General features: G+C 43.5%; 1 protein-coding gene across 3 annotated transcripts in view; it reads right to left on the bottom strand.

The window, feature by feature from the left end:
- The window catches only part of ZNF831 (zinc finger protein 831), a 106,686-nt gene that overhangs the window by 12,937 nt on the left and 80,092 nt on the right, over positions 1 to 13,657 (bottom strand). The window contains exons 5-6 of one of the 3 annotated variants that reach the window (XR_011531249.1): positions 3,495 to 3,639; positions 2,103 to 2,895 (exon numbers count right to left, since the gene is read on the bottom strand). The exons of 1 other annotated variant lie outside the window; for it this stretch is intronic. The gene's annotated coding sequence lies outside the window, so the exon portion shown is untranslated. Of the gene's footprint in view, positions 1 to 2,102; positions 2,896 to 3,494; positions 3,640 to 13,657 lie in introns of those variants that run through there. One more of the 3 variants, XR_545797.2, reaches the window with a different exon arrangement.

Raw genomic sequence — 13,657 nt, 5'->3', positions numbered from 1 at the left:
CCAGTTAAAATATTTCAGTCACTTAAAAGCTTAGCTATGTACAGAATTCAAAAGAAGAGATTCCAGTGAGAAAGTAAATGAGACAAGAAGGAAGAAAGGATAGAAGAGTCCTCCTCACCCTGGAATTAAAAAAGGGTTTATTGTTAATGCTTTAAGAAGCTTAATTGTACCTAGCTGATGTCGTGTACAGGTGGCTGAAGAGAAGAAAATGAGGACATAATTATACAATGATTGGTATTGTGGGAAACGCCACAAAGGAGATGGGTTATGAATCATACCACAAGGACAACTAATCTGGCTCGAGTCAGAAGTGACCAGCCTGAGAAATCACTAAAATTGTCACCTCACAAAACTGTCCAAGGAGAGCCGATATGATGAAGTCTCAACCCAGTTCTTCAGAGAAAACACAGTTGAAAGACCCATCAGAAGGACAGAAAAACACGTATATCAAAATCTCACTACGTGCCAGAGTATTTCTTTCTCCTAATGCAATTTTCTGAAAGTTTCTCTCTTAGTATATTATCTCAGAAACGACTTTTCTTAGTGGCACGCATTTCCTTTCTATTTCTTTGATGAAAGGCGATCAATTTAAGATTTGCCTCTCAGAGAATTTTTTTTTCCTCTGAAAGATGTTTAGTAGAAAGTGATGTTTAAAATCAATCTTTAAGTTAAAAGTTTGTGCCCAGACCATAAGCAGGTACCTAAAATGGAGAGAGCATTATGCGGACAGGAGGTGAAAGGGAAAAAAAATATAATTATTGAAAATACCATTTGAAATCAATAATGCCAAGATTGAAATCAAGAGTATCTACTCTTTGAATTATTATTTTCAATGTTTTTCATTACTAAATGAGTCTGTAAAAGACAGTTCATTTCTCAAAATATAATTGAGGTATTTGAGAGAGCTCATTTTTCCTCAAGATTTGTATCCTTAAAAAGACGAAATTGATCCATTTCAAGGATAATAGCTGGGAAGAAAGCTCTTGCCTTTTCTCCTTAATTATTCCTGATAAGGGAAAAAACAGACTAATTTCAAACAGGAAGCAAAGGCAAGAAAGAGAATACTGGAGTTGGTCTCATCAATTTTGGTTTTCCGATCAACTTAGGAAAGAGAACATTCCAGGTCCAGCCTCTGTGAAACGATCAATGTTAGGGAGAACGCGGCTCTCCCCTCCAACCCAAACTACAGACTAGGAAAACTCAGTTTGACAAGAAAACCAGGAAAAGGGGATGAGGAAACACTGTCCTGTTTTCACGGCGAGTTCAGATCTTCTATCCTGTGTGGTACTTGGGTATTTTCTTTTTTACCTCAGAACACCTGCCACCAAAGTTCCCTTTGGCTTTCTTGAGGAAAGGCAAGCGTTTCGAAAGCTGAAAACTTTCTCCCACTCAGATGTTTCTTTTAAACAACGTTAGTGGGAAAGCCAGTTTAAAATATTTCAGTAACGTCAAATCTTGTACACACACAGAATTCAATAGCATTTTTCTTACATATCATTTAGGAGCAAGAGGACTGAGATAAAGGGAAAAGAATAAAGGTGGCCCCAAAATACTCTTTAAAAACTTTCATACCAAAATTTACTCGAGAATGTATGCTTTCTGGCTTATTTTATAAGTGTGGTTTTCTTCATAATAAGAGAAACACGGCTGGGTGGACTATGCCGTAATTGAAATACTTTCATCTGGGCTTCGTCTTTTCTCAAGATTTCTAGCTCAAAAGAAAGTGTGCTTCTGTAACCGTCATCCTGAGGCAACGCGACTCAACGAGTGTTTTTTGAGCAAAACCCTCTCCGTGGTTTCTATGGATCCAGATAGAAAATAAGGGAGGATGGTCATGAGTTCTTTCCGACCGAAGCAGGGAATAAAATATCAAGAGCTGGCTCTGCCCTGCTGGTGGAGACCTCAGAGACTTGAACTTCAAGGCGATGAGTAACTCGGAAGCTGAGACGCGGCAACAAAGGGGAGAAGAGGAAGAACAGGAAAAGGGACCAAATTCTTACAGAATTCAATGAAGCCACTCTTTTGTCCTCATGCCAGCTTTAGAAATCCTGTCTTTTATGATGTGAAACTTGAATTACAGGACTTTTTTTTTTTTTTTTTTACCTCAAAAACTATCTCCTAGCCTCAGAGCAGCACCCTTTATCTTCCTCTAAATTGAATCAGTCCGATAAAACGCACCGGAAATTTTAAAGTTCAGTTACATACACAACCAAAAGCTTACCTGAAAATACAGGCAAGACCACCAATGCCATATCACGGAAAGAATACTGCACCAGAAATAATTTTTAATCCTACCAAACTAAGAAATCTGATTTTTACATTTTTTTTTTAGAACAGCAACTGACATATTGGGACCATCTAGAAAGTCCACACTTTGAGGCATTTAAAAAATCTTTACATCTTTCCTGAAGATTTCTACACTACCATCGGTGAGAAGAATCTGTTTTGCAGTTCCAAAGCAATACAGGAAAAGAAATCCACGATCTGACAGAAAATGGGAGGGGCCCCTTAACTCTCGTCTGGAAAAGTGTAAACATCAGACACCCAGAAAATTCCACCTGAAGAAAGGGTGGAGAAGGAAGAGGGAGATGAATCTTGAGGAGGATACACAATTATGCACAAATTATATCCAGAAGCTGAGGGGTTGTGGAAAGAACAGAATTTAAAATATGCAAACCTTACAAGAGGGAGAGAAGAGAATTTTCAGAAACTCTTGCCTTCAAGCAGTTCCTGGTATCATCCCTGGGGGTGGTCTTGGGCAGGGGTTGGGTTGGGGGCATTGGCGCACCTTACCACACAGCTCTCTGCTCGGTTTCTTGAATTTTCTTGAATGAAAGACAGCTAGTTCAATAAGATTACCGCTCTGAAATTTTCTCCCAAGAGAAGTCACAGGGTCTGTTTTAAAAGTGTGCAGAAAGAAATGATAACTAAATCAAGTAGATAAACCCGCGGTCCAATAAGAGAGATTAAAGGAGGGGAAAAAACTGAACCTTAAGCAGTTGTCATCGAAAATTTATTCAGGAAATCTTTTCGACTTATCTTTAAAAATATGTTATTACTAAATTCAAATCAGAAAAGGAATACACAGCTTAGATTATTATGGAGTAAACTAACATAATGGCTTTGAAATAAAGTACTTTACACTGTTTCTGTGAATGCTGACAGAAAAATAATGAGAAAATTGCATGAACATCCATCAAAGAATGAGGGCTGGAAGCACTGAGAGTGGGTTCTGGGAGGCTTTCTCTCTCAGACCCCTCATGAAAATCAAAAAAAGTCAGTGTGGAGAAAGCAGAAGAAAAACATGAAGTGGCCTTGAACCTCGAAGGATGCTGGCACACGGAAAGAGAAAACCCGCGGCGGCCTGCCAGGGCGGGAAATAACAATAATTATAATATCCCACACGCTTTCTATCACTTCAAGGAGTTTCCAACTTCTCTATGCAAAAGCAACCCTCAAAACTTCTACTTTGAGAAATTATTAGTCTATTTTACCTCAAATATTTCTCTCATACAGAGGAAACAAGGCTATCCATTTTCCTTGCAGAATATCCTCCAATCCTTATTCACCGTGAGCGACTGCCAAGTACACTTCATTGTTAGGAAGGTGCTCTCAGGGACAGAAATCCATAGCCAGCCTCTAATAAATACAAGGGGGAGAGGACGAGAGGAGATGAAATAGCATGCGGTAGATGATAAAATTTAAAATAGGTTTTAGAGTAGAAATGTACATAAGATCGCAGCTCCACTGATTACGGTGTCTGAGTGCATTTTCTGAGCAGAGTGGTACTGATGCTTTCTCCCTCACGAATTTCAAAGAGAAGAGAAAATTAACCCCTTTCTTTCCATAGTTTAGCTTTGAAAAGAAAGACAGTGACGGTGGCCTTTCTTCATTGGTGAAATAGTGGGGGAAGGCCCTGGAGCATCCCCACCCCCTCCCACCCAGCTCTCCTCTGGCCGAGGCGCCCCGCTGAGAGGCTTCAGGCAGAGACACAAAGAGAAGTGAAGAAACAGAGAGAGAGAGATCAAAATGGACTGATTACAGGGGATATTGGGGGGTCCCGGTGCCCAGGCCACGGGAACAAGCCTCCACCCCTCTTAAGAGGTAATCACTTAAGAGTCTAAATAGCAGACAGCCCAGAATCAACCAAACTGGAAGAAGGGCCCAAGGCAGACTGGGCTGGCCTGAGCGGGAACCCCAAACCTCATCAGGATCAGAAGTGAAATCCAATGTGAAAGAAAGTTCAGGGTATGGTTCCAATCACATGGAGTCCTCCAGGGACCCCAGGAGGTCTATGCCAGAAGGCTGGTCGGAGGGCCTTAGCGAGGGGTTCCCAGATAAAATGTGGATGCCTGAAATTTGAATTTCAGGTCAACAATGAATTATTTTTAGCATAAGTATATCTCATGCAATGTTTGTGGTGTACTTATGGTAAAAAAAATATACTCTTTGTTTATCTGAAATTCAGCTTTAACTAGGTGCCCTGTGTTTTCATTTGCTAACTGTGGCCATCCTGCTTTAGGGCGTAGGGAAAGGCAGAGCTGGCGGCGGACTAGCTTTGCTCAGACAAGTCTGACTGAAGATGCTGGGCTGGGCTCCAGGTGCTGCACGCTGTGAATCCAGGGATGGCCGTGGCATCTGGATTGATCTGGGATGAGCAATTATTATCAATACAGACATCTCCTTAATTTTGATGGAGAAATAACATATAGGGGCTCCAAAAAAACCCAGAAGTCAAACCTACAGGCAAAAGGCAAAGCAGAGACAGATGTGGAGAGAGAGAGCCAGCATCCCACAGCCCTTCTACCGTTTTTAAGAATGTTTTATCACCACCATGAAAAAACAACCTTCAAAAAGTCTATTTTGAAAAATTATTAGTCTCTATGATCTCATAATTATTTCTGCCATTCCCATGTATACACAGCCCTGAGGCTATGCATTTTCCTCCCCAAATGGCCCCCTGACCCATACCCACTAGGAAAGACCATCGAGTCCAGTTAATTGTTATGAAGGTTTTTTCTGGGTGAGAGACCTTAGTTAGCTTCGGATAGCCACAGTGGGGGAAGGCTGACGATGAGAAGAGCGTCAGCGGCAGGGGGTAGATGATGCGCTGAAAAGGTGCATTATGCAGAGAAGCATTCTAGGGGCCTCAGCACAGCGGCCACACTCCAGCAATGCAGGTTGGGACACATTTTCTAGATGAGAGTTTTGTTATGCTCATAACTTCTCCTTCAAGTATTTTAAAGCGAGGGGGGAAAGGAGAGGAAAAGAATAAACCCCTTTTCTTCTCTTTTTAAGCCAAAGGGAAAAAGAGGGCAAACTTCGGCTTTTTATTGTTAAACTTGTCAATGGCATGTACTTCAGAAAAGGGCAAGAGTTGACATTTTTTCCAGCAGAAACATCTCTTCTCGTTCTCCTGTGGGCAAAGGGCTCTTAGAAAGGCCCCCCATCCAGAGGGGAGGACTCAGCCTCCAGGACAGGGCTCTCTGAAGGGACAAATCAAGCAGCCCCGCAAGACGCTTGTGCACCCCTTTCCCCTCCTGCACGTGGAGAGGAGAGAGAAGCAAGCAGAAGGACGAATGGAACGGCTGGCCCAGCCAGCTGGAAGGGCTGGAGGCAGACAGACACACTCACTTGGCTGTCTGTTGCGTGGTTACAGATTGTCAGAAAAAGGTACAGCCACTTCATGAAAACATCTGGATTTTGGAGGCATCTTGGACAGGTCCAGAAGGCGGAATAAATTTACAAGGACCGTAAATGGACCGAGGAGGCCACAATATGGAAAACAAAAGATTGACGGATGTTCAGGCTGAAAAATCGGTATCCCATCTCCTGCCTGTCAGTTCACGACACTTTTAACCCCACCACGCAGATCAGCCTTCACAACTTCTATTTGAAAAACTGTTAGTCTATTTACCCCAGAAATATTTATTTCTCTACCATATATGAGAACCCAAGGTGACCCATTTTTCTCATTGAACATGGCCCTACCCTGCTACCGTGGACTCATGGGAGAGAACCGGACATGTGCTCCATTATCCTGAAGGTCCTCGGAGGCAGAGAAGGCTACGCCCACCTGCTCATAAACTCAGGGAGAGGAGATGCGAGTCGATGAAATAGTATGAGGTAAATAACAAAATCGAAAATAGGTTTCATTATGGAAATGTACAATGTACCCTATGATTCTTTATTTTTTTCCTGGTAACATCACTCCTCCCATTAGAAGTTCTGGGTATATTTTCTCAGCGAGGATTCTAATGCAGTTCATATGAAGTATTTTCAAGGAAAATAAAAGTGATTTGCTTTTTCAATAATGTTTTGGTTCCAGTAAAGACTATGGTGAACTTGGGCTCATGGAACAGCTCCAGGTTACATTCATTTCAGAAATACTAATTACGTCAAGCCTCGCAGAAGACGTGAACGGGCAGTGGAGAGAGACCCTTCAGGGCAGGGGGCAGAGTTTGCCACAAGGAAACCTCAGGAGAAAAGGGAAACGGGAGGGAGGTTCTGGATACTTCTGGTAGAGAGAAAAGGGATTCCTGTGGGTAAAAAGGCTAATGACGGGAGTAGTTCTCAGGAAGGAACCCAAAATCCCACAGTGGAACCAAAATGACCAGACGGAGGAAAAGTAGTGAGAATGGAGGGTTCATCTGGGTTGTTTTCTCTTTCATTCCTTTCTAGAAGGTGGAGGCAGGCTGGCGGAGGTGTTGGAGATGTGCGTGCACGTGTGTGCATGTGCGTGCATGTGCACACACACACACACACTTCACATCACTTCGTCAACGGTGGACACACGATGAGCGCAGGCGCCAGTTTTGATCCTGAGGAAAATTGGGAAGAACCTGAGAGAGTTCCTCAAGGTGTCCTCCCCATTCGGGCCATGTTTTCGGGACAAGGCAGAGGAACGACAGATGAAACCCTCACCAGACCACAGCCCCCAGAGGGGCACCCGCTATTCCATGTCTGTTGAACTGGACCTACTCTGGACGGGGCAGAGGCATCGATGGCAACTCGTTTGCTCTTCTTCCTCTAAAATTATCATTTTTGAAAGGCTTGGCTTTGGTAGCGTTCAAATTCTTGGCTATTGCCTGGTGAGACTGGGATTTTGTATTTATTTCTTTGTGTTGTTTTGGGCTCTCTAATTGTCCAGTGTGGAAACAGGGGCAGCTGAGTTCCTCCTAGTTCTGGTGAGACCGCCTGTGTCCTTGCTGCTCGAATGTCCCCCTCTACAAGAGAGGCCCAAAGGCAAACAATGGGCGGGGACCCTTGGCCAAAATGGTGGCTTTGTGAGGCATGAGGCCAATCGTCGTGGGGCTCATTCATCTGCCATTGCCCGGTGCCCGGTGAGATGGGAAGTCGACAGACAGCGAGTCCTGTACCTCAGAGCTGTAGAGAAAACCTCACCTCCATGCAGAGGCCGTGTGACCTTCGGGAGGTCCCTCCCTCTCTGTGCCTCAGTGTCCTGGTCTGTGCAATGGGAGGAACCCTAGCACTTCCTGCAGGGCTGGTTGAGGGAATTCAATGAGTTGACACCACAAGCACCAAACTCAGGATCTGGAAGACAGTGCTCCACAAATGTGGGGCTGTTATTCCTGTTATTAGCACTACCTTTATCATCATCACTGTGCGTTGGGGTCTTATTCATCTATTTGTGGTTTATGGCCCATCTCCCCTCAACTGGAACATCTCTCCATGAGTGAGGGGACCTGGTCTGTCTTGATGATCAGTTTTTCCAGCACCTGAAACACTGTGAGTAGCATACAATGGGTGCTCAATGAATACTGCTGAGTGAACTTACTGAGTGAACACTAGTCTGACTCCAAAACTCGTACCCTACGCTGCTTTCCCACTTCATCCCTCAAAATCGCAAATATAATCCCTGCCCAGAGAGCTCCCACTTTGACGTGACTGCAGATCCTGTCACAGTCCTGGGGAGGATCGTGAAAGAGTTAACCAAGCGTCTGGCATCTTGGGGGTCTCAGGGCAGAGCCAGACCGCAGGGAGGACTCACAGTTGGATGGGCTTTACAGAAAAATCTCCTTTTCTGATTAATTCACAGCAGTCCTTCCCTCCCCCCCCCCCACGAGTGAGATCAATAACGATTTGACTTTGCTCCACTATCCTCACTGATTATAATCATATTTAAAAACCCTGATGGTTTTTTTAAACTCCAGTTAATGTCAATTTGCATTCATCAAGGGAGTTTTTTTTTTTTTCTTTAAAGAGGTAGTTCTCTTTAAAGGCTAAAAATGAATTTTGAAGGTAAGAGGTCCTATGTCTGAAGGTAATTTGAAGAAGAAGATTAAAGCTGGCCATGGTTTTCAGCCCTGTCCGCAGGGAGCCTTGCGGTGACGGGAAGCGCAGCATCGGGGTTACAAGCCAGCTCCCGCTCCTGTGTCCCATAGAGTGAATCTCCTCTTGGTGCCATAGGATATGAATTTTCTTCTAAGGGATATCGGTGTATCCACGAGCTCTCCCCGGGTGATCAGTGTGGGTACTGGAAAGGAACAGCACGACACACAGGAACAATGGCCTCTCAGGCAGTTATGACAGTCTCACGCCTTGTTCTGTGTAAATAATAGCAAGGTGTTGTTACTACTGTTATTACTGTAGCTCACCATATAATTTGAGCTTTCTTCAGTGGGCGACAGTGGAAAAGCAGCAGTGACTGAATGGAAGCGGCAAGGACAAAACCAGCTACCACTAGGTGCAGTGCCCGGAATTATTCGGAAAAAGGAGGAAATCTTGTTCCTTGTTTTAAAGTTGGGGCGGGGGGCACGTGCAAAGGGGTTCAAAACAGAAGCATTTGAAAGTGGGAGAACTTAGGAAAGAAATGCTCATCCCCAGGCTTGTAAACATCCACATGGGTGTTTAGTAACAAGACTCCTGAAGTGGTGTCACTTGCTTCCTGCAGACAAACAAACAAAAATGTGTTTTTCTCTAACTAGAACCTCAAAGTTCTATCTGTAATTTTTGGTTAACTTGACTTTTTACGGTGCTAAGGAGACAATAAAGAATAAGATTTTACTACATCCTGAAGAGGCTCATAGTCAAGACGCGAAGGGGGATCTTAGCATATAAACAGCACCCGGAAAATGGCATTACTCGCATGAATATTAACTGAAATTTTTCTTTATAAGGAAAAAGATGTTGTGCTTTCACCCTGTCTCTATCTCTAGCCCGTGTGGCAGAGCGCATGAGTGGCCTCCCTACTTCTGATCCTTTTTCTTAGCAGTAAGAACTCACTTTCCAGCTGGAGTATACTGCTGCTCTGCTAAAAACTCTATTTCTCAGTTTTTCTTGCAGCCAAGTATGACCAGGTAACTAAGTTCTGGCCAAAGAGATGTGAGAGGACGTGATACATGCAATTTCCAAGGCTGGCCCTTAAAAGGAGGGTGGGTACCCTCTCCTTCCTCTTTTCACCTTACTATCGGCTGGAATGCAGACCTATAGGCAGGAGCTGGAACAGCCATCCTAGGCCACAAAAAAGGAAGACCTATGGTGAGGAGAGCAGAGTAGGCACCTGGATCCCCACCACGTGGAGCCACCATACCAGACCAGACTACTTAAACCCAATGGTTATTTGTGAGAGAAACAAACTTTATGTATCTTTCTTAATTCATTGTTATTTTCAGCCTTTATGAGAGCAATCAAAGCTTTATCATACTTAATACCATGGTGATGAGAAATATTATAGTGCAAGAGTCTAAACTTTAGCCCAGCTCCTAAACCTTGGCTGTCCCCATACAACCTTGATGGATTTGCCATGTCTGCTGACCTCCAAGTATTAAGCCTGCGCCATTTTGTAATATCTGCAAATTATTTGGACCAGGGACCAGCAAACTACAGCCTGCAGAGCAAACGTGGCCCTCTTCTGATCTTTATAAATATAAAAGTTTTATCGAAACACAGCCAGCCCATTGATTTACCTGTTTCTGGGGCTGCTTGCCCCCTACGACATCAGAACTGAGGAAGTGCGACAAGGACTGTATGGCCAGGAAAGCCAAAAAAATTTACAATCTGGCCTTTTACAGAGAGTTTGCCGACTCCTGATCTACACTATTAATTACATAAAAATGTTTAACTCCCTTTTTCACTTAAATTTATTAATTACATAAAAATGTTTTAACTCCCTTTTTCACCTAAATAAGATTATTTTAAAAAATAAACTTACTGCCTCGGATGGAACACTGATATCACTTGCTGTGAGTTGCTTATCCATCATCATTCTCTTTCTTTCTTATCAGCGGAACCCCAAAGATCTTTAGTGCTCCTCCAGGACATTCCTCTCCCAGACTCCCCGCAGCCAGGGGTGGCCTTATGCCCCAGCCCTAGACAAGGAGATATAAGTAGGATTGCTGGAAGCCCTCCAGAAGGCTTTGTAAAGGCATACCCCTGGGGGCCTTGGGCCTTTTCCCTGCCTGGAATGCAATCATGATGCCTGGAGAGGCTGCAGCGACCATGCCACCCACCAAATAAAGGCACAGAGTGGGGACAGTGGGGTAGGAAAACAGAAGGATCCTGGGTCACTCGTTAGCTCCTTGGCCAGTTGCCCTAGCCCAGACTGCCTTTCTCTGGTCTATTTGTTATATGAAAAAATGACCCACTTTTTTTTAAGAGCTCCTGGCAAATGTGTTCTAAACTGCTTCACATGCCTTAAACAGAAGATATAGTTGACTGATTGCAAAAACAAACAAACAAACAGCCTCAATTATTCACCATTCCACATGTCTAAATCTTTTGCAATGTGATTTTTAAGGTTTCCCATCAGGAGGCGGAGTCATCTCCCCAACCCTGAATCTGAGCTGATCTTGTGACTCTCCTTGGCCAGTAGAACGTAACAGAAGTCATGTTGTGCCAGTTCCAAACCTAGGAGTTCTGTGCTCTCTCTCTCTCTGAACCCATAAGAGGAGACATATTCTTCATTCACCCCCATTCCCCTTGCTGGCAGCCAACCAACTTCCATGCATGTGAGTGAGGCCATCCTAGACCAGCCAGTCCCTGCCAATCTGCCAGTAGTTCCCCCAGCCGACCCTGTAGATACATGAGCAAACCCAAGAAGATCATCTGAGCCTGGTTCAAGTCGGCAGAATGCCCAGCCAACCCAAAGAATCTACCAAGATGAAGCTAGCTAATGCTGTACAGCAAATATATGTAAGGTTGCCTTTGATATGAGATATATGCATATATTTATCATGATTAATATGTATATTTTTTTGAGAATTAAAATTCTTTCAGAATATTTGTTTATAAATCACAGAGGTAAGCAAACTACACTTTGGGGCTTCCAATTATAACTAGTGAGGTTTGGAATGACCTGGGTCCAGGATCAGGCTGCCTAGATTTGTAGTACTTGCTCGTGTGTACCCTCCAATCAGTCACTCAACCCCTCTATGTCTATATCCTCATAAACAGAATGAATATAATTATAGCATTTACATTTCTGTCAAAAAGCTTAAGGGAGATGATAAAATGGCTCAGAATAGTGGGTAGTTCATGGTAAGTACCCCACTGACATTAGCTAAGATTCTTCTTCTTATTATTCTTATTAGATAACATAAGATATTACAAACAAATTATAATAATGCTGAGCAATTAATAGAACAGAAGTTTAAGAATAAATATGTTCATAATAAAGAAGGTTAAAATGAGTGACTGTTTAAAACAATGCATGAGAAACTACAGTAGTCCCAAATATCCCCATATAATTGGATCATTATTTAGATATTGGGCCTTTTTCTACCTATGTTTGTACTAAAATAAAGAAGGCATTCATTCTCCATGTCCTCCCAAATTTCATTTTATTTTCAGAACGTCCCATCTGAGTCAAGCAAGGCCAGTTGGTCCCATTTCAGCCCCCTTGCTGATCACTCAGAAGATGTGTTATGCTAAGGACTACACATGCCTGAGTGTAAGAGAGGTTTTCCTCCCAAAATTTATCCCTCAGAAAATGACTCACCTTATAATGAAATCCTTACAAGTCATCGCATTTTGTAGGGAACTCTCCCATTACTTCATTTTGAATTACAAAATACTGTTTAGGAAGACACACATTAGCCTGAAACAATGCCAATCAATGCTACTTTGAGTCACTCACGGGTATCACCTGACAGAAATGATTTGAAAAAGATGATGGGAGGAGGGACCTTTAACACAAATTTAGTCATCTTTCCTTGGCACTTGGGACACAATTATAAGCATTGGATGCTGTTGTAAACAAGACTCTTTGAAGACTGCTTCGAAAAGCAAAACAGCACGTTTATTTGGTGGAAATTGCGAATAGACACCTATCTGAGAAATGAAAGCGGCTGTTCTAATGTTATGTAAATGGATGCTTATGGCTACGGATACATTTCTATGATAGTATTGTACTCAGAGCCTAAAAGTACTAAATCTCAAAGAGCTGGGATGAAAGTGAAGATGCTGTGCTCTGAAAACTCTATTAGATGACTCAAACAAGGGGCTCTACTGACGACAAAGGCTGTGTCAGAGATGCATGCTACAAGTTCAGCCACAAGGGCTTCGCGAAATGTGAGCAGAAACACACTATCACTAAACTGATATTTTATGTTGACATGTGATTTAAAGGGGAATATGCAACTAGATTAATACATTAAATATTGTAAGTAGAAATTTACCTACTTCATCTGTATCTTCATGTTATATTCAGGTTGGTTCAAAAACATTTTTTGATCTTTGTGTTGAGAAAATAGAAGACAGCCTTATATTGAGACTTAAGTGGTAAGTAGCTGCATTTCATGGTTTATAGATGATTGGTATCCTGGGTTCTTGTGTAAGTCATTTACTGGGGGGTTGCTCCTGGGAGAAACTTTCAGGGAGTGGGGGAAATGGGAAGAAGTTAGACAAAATTGTGATTTCTGGAGAAGTCTAGCTTCTGCCTGAGCCCGCGGGGAGCTCTACAGTGTGAACTGCATCACAAATTTATCCCACCCAGAGGCAAAGGGCTGGGTGGTCACATGCCCCCATCAGTCAGTCAGTGGCTGTGGCCACCCCCAGTGTCTGCATGTATGTTGAGGGCAAAGTGGTTCCCATCAGCCAAGAGCAGCGCTTTGGAGAAGAGTACGGACAAGAGACGGAAGCAGCAACACTCTCAACAGCTAGGACGTGGTGGGGCGGGGGATGCCTGGCCCGAAAAGAGATCTGGGCGGGGCACCAGCACCATCCACCACAACCATTAACGCGTAGCACACAGCACATGGAAGGTAACTACTGCACAATCTTTGATCTCCTTTACCTAGGAAGCAAGAGGAGGCTGTGTGCCGCTCCTCCACCTTGCTTCTCCTCCAGAGAACATCCCTTCCCAATATAAACTGGCTGGCTCACCAACAGCACCACCTCCCATCTCCAGGGTGGGCATAGTCTACTCATCTGGACAAAGAGAAAGCTCCAGGCTAGGCATATGACCCAAACCTCAGTAAATTAGTCAATACTTGCACTTCAGTTAGAAAGCTCTCTTCCTACCACAGAGACGAAGTGGGTAGGATGTAAACTGAGGTCACAGGGGCCACCACATGCCTAGGGATGAAGGCCACCCAGAGGAAAGCCAACTCAGATAGGAAGAGGGATGAACAGAGCCCTGGTGACATTATTTGAGTCCCTGGACCCAGCCAGGGCTTTTAATTACATGAGCAAACAA

The sequence above is a fragment of the Equus przewalskii genome, chromosome 21 (assembly GCF_037783145.1).
Source record: "Equus przewalskii isolate Varuska chromosome 21, EquPr2, whole genome shotgun sequence".
Taxonomy (NCBI): Eukaryota; Metazoa; Chordata; class Mammalia; order Perissodactyla; family Equidae; genus Equus; species Equus przewalskii.
This window is presented reverse-complemented; position numbering and strand designations above follow the sequence as displayed.